This window comes from Podarcis tiliguerta, assembly GCF_965153285.1.
Source record: "Podarcis tiliguerta genome assembly, chromosome: 2".
In the NCBI taxonomy this organism is placed as follows: Eukaryota; Metazoa; Chordata; class Lepidosauria; order Squamata; family Lacertidae; genus Podarcis; species Podarcis tiliguerta.
Window position 1 is genome coordinate 85098180 of NC_139535.1, and position 12930 is coordinate 85111109.

Sequence of the window (12930 nt, forward strand, 5' to 3'; positions counted from 1 at the left end):
AGTATTTGCAATAAATGTGAAACAACCATTCCGTCTGATGTGGATAGGCATTATTGTCCTAATTTATGGCTTCTTGATACTGTGCAACAAAAAGCAATATTGAGGAGAACAGAATAAAAAATATGGATTAGGAGTAAAGTTGACAATACTTTTCTGGCTGGGATCATTTGCCATTAATAACTGTATAATAAGGCAAATTGCAGCAGGTGAAGTTTTCCCAGCATGCAGACACAGTAATGGTTCATTTGCTGAATTCCTGCCTGTCATGCAGCTGTAAAAAAGCAATGTAGCTTTCCAAGAAAAAAGGTGGCAACTAATTAGGAACAACTTTGGTTGTGTTGTTCATACAATGTCAGATAGTCAGAACAAACCGCAGTGGACATCAGTAGGATTGTACTGAAATATATCCAAAACATAGAAATGCTTGTTTTGCAGTACATGAGAGAATATTGCTTTATAATGGCAGAGAAAGCAAAGGTGTGTTCTAGATAGAGGATGCAGTATTGGCTTGATCAAATAAGACAGTTATTTATATTGTGCAAAGGAATGTATAGGATTCATTCTGAGTATTTCTATGCCCATGTTACTCCTTGCTATTCAGCTTCTAAATATGAAATGCACCTTGTATTAGTATATGTTACTGGATGTTTTCTTCCTAAAACTGGGCAAGGGCTGCAGGATATATTACAAATCCCAGCAAAGTTGGCATGGTGACAGATATCTGTGTGCTCAGAACTATTTTGATTAAGGCTCTTGAGAGACAGAAGACTGGATACGTCAAGTGTGAAATGAGTTACTGTCTTTCATAGCCTCTATCATTTACCATCTCTTCCTTGCTATTTCTGTACTACAAAACAGAACAGCTTTAAAATTCACGAGCTGCACCCTGAACTAGGATTGGAAAGAAACTGAAAACCAATGAAGTTGTTCCAAAATATGTATCATATGTTTACAATAGCCTTTGGTTGATAACTTATAGGCAGCTACGTTTTAAAGCCATTTAAGGTTTCTGGATCATCTTGAGGGACAGCCATGCATGCAGCACATTACAGTAAGTCAATCTAGAAATTACAAAGGCAGAAATGAGGGTAACTAGTTATCATAGAGATGGGATGTAGCTCAACAGAGCACATGCTCTGCATGTTAAAGTTTCCCTAGACTCAATCTCTCATATCTCTAGGTAGGATTGGGGTGGAGGGATCTCATCTGGATTGCTGTTGCCAGTCAGTGTAGACAAAATTGAGCTTAACAGATCAAGGGTTTGACTTGGATGACTCTAGATTGTATTTCACAGGAGGGTTTCAAATGCATATCATAAATTTAAGTTTGTATAATTAAAGTGCTCTGCCACCCTAGCATAACACATCTACTTTTTCAAAAACCCTGAACTTTTTGCACTTATCCTGCCTCCTTCCAATAGCTATCTTTTATTCTTATAGCTTACTTAATATATTCTGCTTTTGCTCCGCTTGTTGTTTGAGTTGCTCAGGCAGATTATCTGTTGAGACTTTTTAGCAGTGTGACAGTTAAGTTTTCCCCACCTTTGTAGCTTCATGTGTGGATAGTGTGATTACATACTTTAGTCACTAGATGGCACTGGAGTTAGTTGTATCTTGGCTGTGAGGAGCTTCCTTGTCCCGTTTTTTGTTGGAGAGACAATAAACTTAAGAGTCTAGTTTCATGACTGGTGCATCCTTTGAGCCAGTAGCCTTCAACTATTTCAGACCTTTCACCCAAATGTGCATTTGGGGACCACTTTATTATTATAATTTTTACTATCTATTTGTATGATGGTAGTGCCACTGTTGCAACCCAACTTAGGAAAAGCCCTTCTGGTAACAAAATGTGCTCCCTGCCACCACTCAACCACCACCTGCTGCCCCCAAACCACCTCAAAAATCCCAAAGAAGACATATAAGCAGGCCTATGTTTAGCTGCTGCAACCACCAGACTGTCACAGTTCCCTTCAAAGAGAACAGGAGAGGATTATTTCCCAGCTCATCAGAATAGAAGAAAGGACCCGCGTCAGACTTCTTGAACGGCTCTGCAGAGCAATACGAAACCTGTAACCCTACCTCTAGTCAGGATGCACTTTTTGATGAATAGCTCACCTTCCAGAAGGGCTAGAGACTTTCTTTGGGTGGTTGTTTTTCCCAATGAAAGCTCAGACTCTAGAGCCCCAATTGCACCATGAATAATTGGCCTTGTGGGGGCATCCCTTTCCTAAAGTTCTCTACTCCGTGGTGCTTGGTGGTTCTTCCAAGCATTTGACTGAAATATTCACACATGGAAATATGACAGCAAGTGAGCCATGCCTAATATGTGTGTACAGCATAAGTGCCAGGGAACACATATAATATGCACATTGATCTAAAATATGCTGTTCCTAAGCAAGGGGACGTGGGTGGTGCTGTGGCCTAGGACTTGCTGATCAGAAGATCGGCAGTTCGAATCCCAGCGATGGGGTGAGCTCCCATTGCTCGGTCCCTGCTCCTGCCAACCTAGCAATTCGAAAGCAAGTAAGAGTGCAAGTAGATAAATAGGTACCGCTCCGGTGGGAAGGTAAACGGCACTTCCGTGCGCTGCTCTGGTTTGCCAGAAGCGGCTTAGTCATGCTGGCCACATGACCCGGAAGCTGTACACCGGCTCCCTCGGCCAATAAAGCGAGATGAGCTCCGCAACCCCAGAGTCGGCCACGACTGCACCTAATGGTCAGGGGTCCCTTTACCTTTACCTTTAAGCAAGAAAACGCACACATGCTTAAACAAGATACCATAAATTCTACTTGAATTCTTAAACAACAACAACCCAGGACAACTGAAGATCAAAGCCCTGCCTTCAAGTTTGAATTTTGCTTTATCTCAGATTATTATCCCCCGCACTATGGCTGTGTTTTGCTGACAATGGAAAGGTGGTAGCAGTGCCACTACCAGAAGTGAGACCAGGCACATTGCTATTTATCTTCCTTCCAGACTACATTCAAATGATCAGAAATCACTCCACACACACACTCCACAAATGTCCTGTAAATGCAATGCCCCTCAAATGCTCTGCACATCATTCAGATTACTGAAAGGAGGTTCCTTTGCCAGATACCTTGATACATTGGGAGAACAGCACAAGGCAGGGTTGGTGGGGGATGACAGTGACTGACAATTATTTTTATGCAAGCAAAGAAAAGGGGGTTCTACAAAGTTTACTTCTTAACGCCAGTTATGTCCACAACAAAAATCAGAGCAAATGAAAGTCCACAGAATACACAAAGGCAAAAAGGGGCATCTTGTTATATTCTGCATAAGGGGGGAGGGATTTTCTTCCCTCTTACCAGTAGAGGGACACAGAGTCCCTTGAGACACATTAGCCTGTTGCTGACACTCTCTTTGGCAACCTGCCATTTTACCCACACACATTGAACTTGCGCCCAGTATCCCGGCTCCTTCACTGTAAGCAAAAACAAAGCAACAAAAACACTCTTGGGGATGGGATAGGAACACATTCCATCCTTAATGATTTGATGCATAAACCTTATGCAAAGATACTCATATTGCAGAATTCTAAATGAGAGGTTTGCATTGCCAAACCAAGGCGCTTGAAGCCATATAGCAGGATCACTTCAAATGTCACTAATGTGCACTTTAATCCAACACATTCAGAGTAACTTCACATGTGAGCCTCCTTCCAATATCAGATACATGTTATTTAATTCTTTCATGACAACTGCAAACCATTATCATCCTTTTTATGTTTATTTCACAGCCGTCTCTAAGCGATTATGCACGTGATTTGATATTCTCATCATCACAACGGTTTGCGGGGACTGTGGAGCCGGGGCCGGGTAGGAAGTCTAGTCCTTGCTGACTCTTGGACATTTCAGCCTATGATAAGATATCACTTGCCATAGATGCAGCTTTGAGGAAACAAGGAGCGCTGAAGAGGTCAGCTGACTGCTTCAGTAAATGCCCTTTGTGATGAGGGGAAAGGATAGTATATTTATATATCTATTTCTAAAATGCATATTGTTCAATAAAACATTATTAATAAATATCAGTATAATTAATATTAATGTAATTGCATTAATTAAAAGAAAAGTATCATAGCCATAATGTGCTAACAGCACTGTCTAGGTGTAACTATCAGGGTAGGTTTTAAAACCCTTTGTATGTGAGTTTCACAACAGGCAGAACATGTAGTTGAGAAACAATGGCTTCTCAATACATCCAAAGCACACATCTCAAGAATCCTGGGAACTGTGGTTTGTTAAGGATGCTGGGAACTATAGCTCTGCACTTGGTAAACTTCAGTTCACAGGATTCTTTAGGGTGCGGAATGTACTTTAAATGCATGGTGTCTACACTGCCACTGAAAACAACTTCGCAATAAACTGAAGTCTAGGATGACCTTGATGAGAAGTTAATACATGATATCTTAAACCCATCTCCACCTTGCCAATTCCCTCCACCCTCCTTCCACTCTCTCTTTCCTACCACCTTACTGCCGCTGCATGCACCCTTCAGCTCTCCCCTCCACTACTTCAAATTTTGTACTTCAAGTGCCTCTGCCTTCCCCTCCAAACACAAACCCCAAACATGGTTTGTTACAAAAAGTGAATCCTTTCAACCAAAGGAGTTTGAGTTAGTGCAAACTGAACTGCTGTCAGCACGGTCCTACACATTCTGATGTCACTGGGTAGCCTTTGTGGAAGGAAACTGGGAAAGTTCAAAATGCTCAAGAGCAGCTGAATGGAAATGGCCCAGTTTGCGTGTAGTGCTAGGCCGAACTATGGCTTCGTGCAAACAAGCAAGTGTGCAGGTTTCCGGGTAGAATATCATGGCTGTTTTGTTCTTCCTCTGGTCCTGCTGCTGCTACGCTGCTATGAGCTAAGCCACGGTTTGTCTTAGCTTTATGTATGAACCCAGGCTTGTAATTTATTCCGCCCCCGCAACAAACCACAAATGTCACAGAACAAACCATGGCTACACCTTGTAGTTTGTCTGTAATGAAATAATTATTCAGATGGAACACTAATCCAAATCATTACTTACCTCACAACAGTGTAGTAGTGGCAAGACAGGAGGTGCAATCTTTTCCCTGGGAGCCAGCATGTTTGTTCATGGTATGGCTTGGTGTTACATGTGAATCAGGTCACTATGAGAGTATGCTGAATCATTCAGGCAGGCAAGTTCAACACAGGCAAATTCAAACCTGGAAATAACACATTGCTTCTTTTCAGGGTCAGGTAGTGATGCAAATGTTTATTTATTAACCAAATTTGTATACCACTTAATTGTAAATAAACCCTTTAAGCAATTTACAAAGAATCCAATCAAATGACTTCTTCTTCAGAAGCTTTTTGGCAATTCAGACGGTCTCCACCATCAGCAGAGATGATGGAGAGATATCCTCTACATATCTTCTTGGGGTCAGTGATTTATGTGAGGTGAAGTGGTTAGATTGGAACCTGGGATCTAATTCCATCTCTGCTGTGAAGCTCACTAAGTGGTATTGGGACAGCTGCTATCTCTCCCAGCCTAATCTACTTCCTATGGTTACTCTGATCTCAAAGCAAAATAAAGTGAGAGCCATGTACATTGCCCTGAGCTCTTAAGAGGAAGGGCAGGATACAAAAGGAATAAATAATTACCGAGTGAATTACCTTCAATTTGCTGCTATGAATGCTCCTTCGGTACAAAAGTGAAAATGGCTTAAATGGCTAAACAGCAATGACACTCATAAAAATTTGGGAAACATGCTTTGAGCTAAAGAAATCTCCTCACTTCTGAATCATGTTACAGCAGCCATCTGGGATGTTGCTGTGGTTGGTATATGATCTTCATAGCTCCCCTGAGAATGTTAATCTCCTTAGCTCCTTGGCATGTGATTCTGTTTGAGGCTTTCTTTCTGATTATTTCAAATTGTGGGGGGAAACCCAAGCATTTCCTTCGTATTGTAAATAATATTTCCACATGAAAGTCACTCGGGGCTGAATAGTGGGTAGTCTCATATGGTTGTGCATTTGAGTGGAAGAGCTTGCAAATGGATTATCAGGTTCAAGTGAAACATTAAGGAGGGCAGGATGGAAAACAGATTTCATTGCCATACATGGAGGACAGGAGTCGCTCGGCATTGACACCCTATTTCTGTACTCAAGTCTGTCCACCAGCTGGTAAGTGCTGATGCAAAGGTAACTGATCTCAGGAAAAACATGGGTCCCGAATGTCCATAAAGGAACATTACTGGGTGAAGGTTTAAAAATAGAGGCAATCAATGTGATGCACCCAAGGCTGTCCTGAGAGCAGCTCTACTCTTGTAACAGTGCTGACAGAAAAGAGTGACATGGGTTCCAGTTTTCCATGCAAGAAGTGTGCCTGTTAAGATTACCTTATGAAGGAGTGAGTGGATATTCCTTACACTTGAGCAGCAAGTTGCTTCTGTACCTGACCAGCAATAAGTCCTATGGATGTTAAACCTTTCTGTTTAACTTTTATCACCTCTGTTATGGAGGCAAGCCACCTATTTTTGAGGGCTGTAGCCTTTAAACAAAAAGTAGCCAACACACAGCAGCACTAGAGGCTGGACCATTAGGGGAAGAAAGAACTGCTCCACCAACCTAAGGGCTCAGCCATACTTTCTTTGCTCTGCATTTCTAGACACAGGTTTATGCTTCAAAACTTCCTGTCTTCTTCTTCTTTGCCTCAGCAATTTCACCACAAAAACCTACTCTTTCCCTGCAAAAGCCTACTCTTTACCACCAAATTGGAGCAAATGACAATTCACAGAAACCCTGAATTGCTGTTTGTTCTTATTCAATGTTAAAGAGCAGATTTTCCTGGAGAAAGCAGAGTGGGGAAAGCAGTTGGATATGGACTGGGAAAATGCAGACCTCTACCTAAAAAGTTTGGGACAAAAGGTAAGAGTGAATGAGCCCTCAGTCTGGTATCATTCAGCCTCTATCTTCCTGCGTTCCTACTTACACCCAGTCCAAGGAGTAGCACTGCCCATCAGCTTCTTCAGTGTCAGTGTTGCCCTTGTAGAATTCAGCAGGGAGCAGGTTGGGGACAAAACTAGAATTGGCGCAGGCTCCAAATACTGTTGGACTTCCAACCTTCTGCCCTACAAGTCCCAATGGGCATCAGCCACAACCGCACTGCAGTGTTCCCTTCCAGCTTCTCACTATGGAACCAGATTTCTTCAAGCTACTACAAGACCAATAACAAAATAGTAAGATCAATTACTTAGCCACTTCTTCTGGTATTGTGATGTAATATGTATAAAACATATGCGGTATAAACTGGTGATAAAAGACACGGCAAAAAATAAAGATAAGAAGGTAGGAAATAATCTAGGGCACAAATTATGTATAAATGCAAGCAGGAGAAAGGGAAGGAAGAACAACTGCAATATAAATGTGATTAAGAAGATCAAAGTGCTTTGGGTTTTTGTGCACAAAGGGCAGGCCAACCAGGAGCAGCTGTAGTATTTAATTCAGTAGCGGACATGATCTCTCCTGCAAGAAAAATAGCAACCAGTTCAAAGAACTCAGGGGAAATAAAGAGCAGATGATGGAAAGATAGATCTAGGTCCCGGAAACCTGCATTTGACTGGCATGGCAATGTATGATACACACCTGTCAACTTGTCCAAGATTAAGTCCTCACAATCAACTGAAATTAAGGAAGGAGATGTTTAATCAGATTATCAGAAGAGAGCTAAGAGGTCTTTACTGTTTCAATGAGAAGCAACAGCAATGTGCTCAAGAACTGGTTGCCGCAGCACCACACTGTGCGGGGGCAGATTTTATGCATGCAGTGGTCAAGAAGTGGGGAGAACTCATCGATACTGATGTTGGCTCAGCATTGCTGAGCCTCTGTAGAGATGTTTGGCAGCCTGCACCACCATCAATAACTATGCCACTGGGATATGCAAACCATTAGAGGCTTCTAGGCAAGAACCTCCTAGATGAAGAAAGAGTCTGAAAATGTGTAGCCAGTGCTTGCTTAAAGCAGGGGTGGCACTTGGACTTATTTCGTGCAGGTGAATGGGAAGAAATGAGTGGCAGAGAGAGAGGGGTGGGAGAGAAAGAACGAGACAAAAGGAGCTACCCCGTCCTTTTATGGCTCAGGCCCATGCATCCTCCGACGGATTGACTCTCAGAATGTGCACTTCCTAGGAGAAAAAAAAAGGTTCTCCACCCCTAGCTCAAAGTTTAGAAACAGGAGCAGCTATGTGGGGCTTCCTATGGTCTATAGGGTGGTCTGTCCACATGTTTCTGCAATATATCATCTTATGCACATCCTGTATGCATCTTTTCTTCTCATCTCCATAAATCCCTATACATTATTATTCCCCTTAAACTATCGTTGAAGGATGCCCACCCATGAACCCTTGGTTTGGACATTTCTGACTGAATGAGAATTTTCTCACAAATAAAGTGTAAGAAATTTAAAAGGAGGTTGGAGAGAAAAATGGAGAGCACACTCTCCCGCAGGTGTTCTGCCTTATCTCCAAGAATCTAAGAACCATGAAATATGGGTACATCAAAGATTCAAGCACGGGGAAATTCTATTTTTTTTATTAATGAGCTGAATCCAGAGACAATGTTTAAGAGCCAAGTCAATCCACCTAGATCCTGAAATGTATATAATTTCATTGTGTACTAAACAGCAGAGATGGAAAACGTCCGATGGCAGTTTTTAGATCACACAGTCTTGCTCTTATTGCACTCCTGTTCTACTTTTTGCTGTGCTTCTGCCTTAAGCCCCTTTCTCCGCTCTCCCCCGCCCCCCAGCACGAACTTCTCAGCCTTGTCATATTACTCACCAGCTGTGTAACAGGAACCCTTCAGCTGTTTTGATGTATGAGGCGTGAGCATGTCTGAGCCTCATCCTGTCCTTTTGAGACCCTGTGTCCAAATGCCTGCTGCTGGCTAGAGAGACAGGAGAAGTTTATTAACCCTCCCAGCTATGGTGAATTATTTGCAGTCGTTCCTTCTATATTTCCATTTCCCTGATGTTACCTCTGTCTTCATCAGGATGATGTTTTTTGGTCTCTCTCATTCTGTGACTGATGTTACTCTCACATGTCATCGGTGCCTGGTTCAAAATCCCAAACCCAGCGAAATGGTACACACATCATCTGCTGTGCTTGTGCCCATGCCCACGAGTGTGCCCAAGTGGTTAACAGTTAACACTCATGGTTAACCAACAATTCGTTAAAGAACAAAGCTTAGAACATCACAGTGTTTCCTGATTAAGTCAATTTAATGCTTTCAGTCCTACTTTTCTTGCAACACTAACTCTTGTTAGAGGAGATTTCATTGAGGATGCCCCAATTAAGCACCACAACATCCTGGCAAAAGGAATACAAAAAGTCCTTTTTAAAAAAGGTTAATCTAACCCAACACTACTATCTCTGCAGGGTAAATATATATATATATTTTAAGCAGAGAAAAATCTAGCCTTACCATCTTCATGGTGCAGAGCCTGGAAGAATCCTAACAGAAGTGTGTAGAGAGGAGACATTTAGCTTGGGAGCAGGATGGCTCCAGTACTTTTTTGTTTTGTTTTTGTTTACCCAGCGCCAAGATTCCGGAGCATTCTCTGGTTACAGGACAGCGGCTGAAGTCCAAGGATGCTGTTGGAAAAAGATGATCCCTGGAGGCATTTCTGCTAATACTGAAAACATGGTTGAGCACGATTCTATAAAGCTGCAAATCCCGCAGGGAATGTTTTTAGAAACACATTAATGCCTCGGCTAAATCGGAGGCAGGCCAAAGCCTCAAGTCAAAATTTCAGAGCAGTATCATAAGGAATAGGAGGCACACAAATGCCATAATTCTACTTTTTGTGTGTGAGAGAGATACCTCAACATGGGACTTGAACACAGCAAACTAGGCTCCTCTTTCCATTACTGCCATCCCTTCCCTTAAATTGCCTCTCAGTCCTGAGGAAGAAATATGGCATGTTCTTAGTCAGTGACCATGGAACTAGGCCCTTAAAGGTATAGTGTTGTATTCAGTGCTTTTTTGTGGTGGTACAAGCACTTCCTTTTTGTTGCCCATGGCAGCCATTATGTGCTGCCACCCATGTTACTTTACAAGTACCAGCACCTCATTTATTTATTTTTATCAGAAAAAGCACTGGTTGTAGTCAACTAAGTTTTACTCAGAGTAGACCTGTTGAAATTAATAGTTTTAACTTAGTTATGTTCTTGCTGGGTCTACTCTGAGTAAAATATAGTTGAACACCACCCATTTTCTTTGGGATTTCCACCTGGCAACTCCACTTCTTTTTATTTTCCTGCACCCAATTTACTCCCGCTTCCCACATTTTTTTATTTTAGCTGTTCTGATGATGTAAAAAGAAGTTTGCTCCTAATTTCAAAGCAGTTAGGACCTCACCTTTTCAACTGTTAAGTGAAGTGAATGGAGGAGTTTTTATTTGTCCACATACTTTCTGATTAAATTATTGATTGCTTATTTGTCTGAAGAATTTTGGATCACACTCTTTAGCCCAGCAAGTCTTCCAGGTCACTACAGATGAGAGATGCCCTGCCTTCAGGCTTGCAATCTAAAAAAACCCCATGAGATTGAGAGAGAGGTGGAAATAAGCAAACTCAAGCACAAGTTCTTAATTACAAGTCCTTTTAATGACCAGCTGGGGTAGAAAAGTTCAAGGAGGGGAGGAGCCAAACATGGCTGGCTTTTCAGCTGTGTCATTGGAATGGTTGCTGTCAAATGACGAGGAAGGAAGGAGCCTGGGTTTACAGCAAATCTGATGATGGCCTTGCATCACTTTTCTTCCTTCCTCTATTACAGCCTGATGTAATGGCTGCTGCCAGGTGACAGTTCGGAAAGAGGGAGGAGTCTAGATTCTCAGCACAGTTTTTGGTGACCCTGCATCTCTTCTTTTCCAGTGTTACAAAATCACATCCAGAAGAGAAGTATGCTACATAAGATGGTTTACAGTTTGAATTTGGATACTTATGTCCAGTGGTAATATTCACCTTGACTTCTTAGGTAGGCCTTCAATCTGTGGATGACACTTAATAGTGGGGTGTGGAGAGGGACTAGCTGTGGAATACATGACATAGCTGGATCTGAGTTTGCAGCTCAAGCATAGGAAGCATGTCAGTTTTCAAAATGAACTTTAAAAAATCTCTTTTTAAACTATTTGTTGGTTGGGGTGTATCTACCAGATGATTACCTCTATCAGCTTTTTTACTTTCTTTTGTGCCTTTCTGTTGTATGATTTTTAAAATATAGTTACAGAAAATCAGTGTTGGGCAGAAAAGCAGTGTCTGACAAAAACTGTAAATGGTTCCAAATAAAGTATGCGTTAACAAGTGTTATTTCTGAATTCTTCCAAATTGCATGTACCACATAGAACAAAATTCAAATTGTAATACAATAAAATACAATGTCTAAGAAATAAAATGTCTTAGCGCAACACATTATAATTTCATATAAGACCAAATCCCCCAAAGCCTCTACTGGAGGGCAGGCCCACCGTAACTGTAAATAGGTTCCTATTTAACTGCATTGTTTTCAGCTTTCCCTCTCCCTTGAGCTTTGAGACCAAAACAAATTTATTTTTAAGTACCGTAACACAATTAAGGGTCTGCTTATATGATCCATTATCCTGAGACGGAAAACCCACCAACTCATTCCAACTTATTATTTACCGTATATAGGAACATAATAAGCTGCCTTGGTTAGGTGTGTATTGAGCAGAAAAGGAAGTGAAAGAATATGAACAACTCCTGGAAAGGGCAGGAACTTTTTTAGACTGCAGTCCTAATTCCATATAGGATTAGGAGTAAACCCCACTGAATTCAATAGGACTCCTGAGTGAGCAGACATGGTTGGGATTGCACAGTTGCTCATTTTTCTTTCATGAGAAGTCGCTAAGCAGCAACTAGATGTGCCAGGCAGCCATTGTAAACATGGCTGGGAATTTGCTCCCTTACCCAAAGTTTTCAATTTCACACATATTTGGAATTCTAATTTTATTAATTTGGAGCCAATGGTGAATGTGTTGGGTATAAGACTAGGCAGATGGTAGTCTGAGTCTCCACTTAGTCACTAGGTGGCCTTGCACCAGTAACTATTTCTCAGGGAAAAGATAAAATGGAGAAAAGAACCAGGTATGCTACACTGAGCTCCTTGGATAAAGGATGTAATAAAAAGGTAAAAGGACCCCTGACCATTAGGTCCAGTTGTGACCGATTCTGGGGTTGCAGCACTCATCCCACTTTATTGGCTGAGGGAGCCGGTGTACAGCTTCCGGGTCATGTGGCCAGCATGACTAATCCGCTTCTGGCAAACCAGAGTAGTGCACGGAAACACCGTTTACCTTCCCGCCGGAGCGGTACCTATTTATCTACTTGACGTGCTTTTGAACTGCTAGGTGGGCAGGAGCAGGGACCGAGCAACGGGAGCTCACCCCGTCACGGGAATTCGAACCGCCGACCTTCTGATTGGCAAGCCCTAGGCTCTGTGGTTTAACCCACAGTGCCACCCGTGTCCCTAAAGGATGTAATACTCTGTTTCTGTTTCAGAATTTAAAAATGTAAAGCACCACTGTAGCAAACTGAGGAGAAAACTGCAAACCTGTTCCTGAAGTCAGATACATTACATGGATCTGCTTAGTCCACAATGGGAAAGAGATGACAAACAGTTGCAGTGGAGCTTAGTGGACAGGATGAATGCCTCCAGCCTGCACTGCCTGTACCCACATTGTAGAGAAAACAATCTGGATACTTTGTATTATGCTGGAAGCCAAACACTGGAGTGCGAAACGTCCTTGTTATGCGAATAACTCCCTTTTTAATAGATAGCCAGGCATTACAAATATCCTCAAACAATCCCAATGGCCTTATGTCTGGATTAGGCCTTCTCAATGTGTGTAGAATCTATTCCAAAAGGAATGCCTTT

The 12930-nt window shown here is 42.0% G+C and overlaps 2 long non-coding RNA genes across 3 annotated transcripts in view; both read right to left on the bottom strand.

Annotated features, from left to right (window-relative positions):
• Positions 1 to 12930, bottom strand: part of LOC310672020 — a 261869-nt gene that overhangs the window by 42892 nt on the left and 206047 nt on the right. The window lies entirely within an intron of this gene.
• LOC310672019 lies at positions 3289 to 9628 on the bottom strand. 2 transcript variants are annotated; one of them, XR_014508343.1, is made up of 6 exons: positions 9460 to 9628; positions 8817 to 8922; positions 7625 to 7660; positions 6972 to 7196; positions 5043 to 5202; positions 3289 to 3441 (listed from the first exon to the last, which is right to left on the bottom strand). It is a non-coding gene; the product is annotated as an uncharacterized lncRNA (long non-coding RNA). The 2 variants fall into 2 exon arrangements; XR_014508344.1 differs by lacking the exon at positions 3289 to 3441 and adding an exon at positions 3470 to 3961.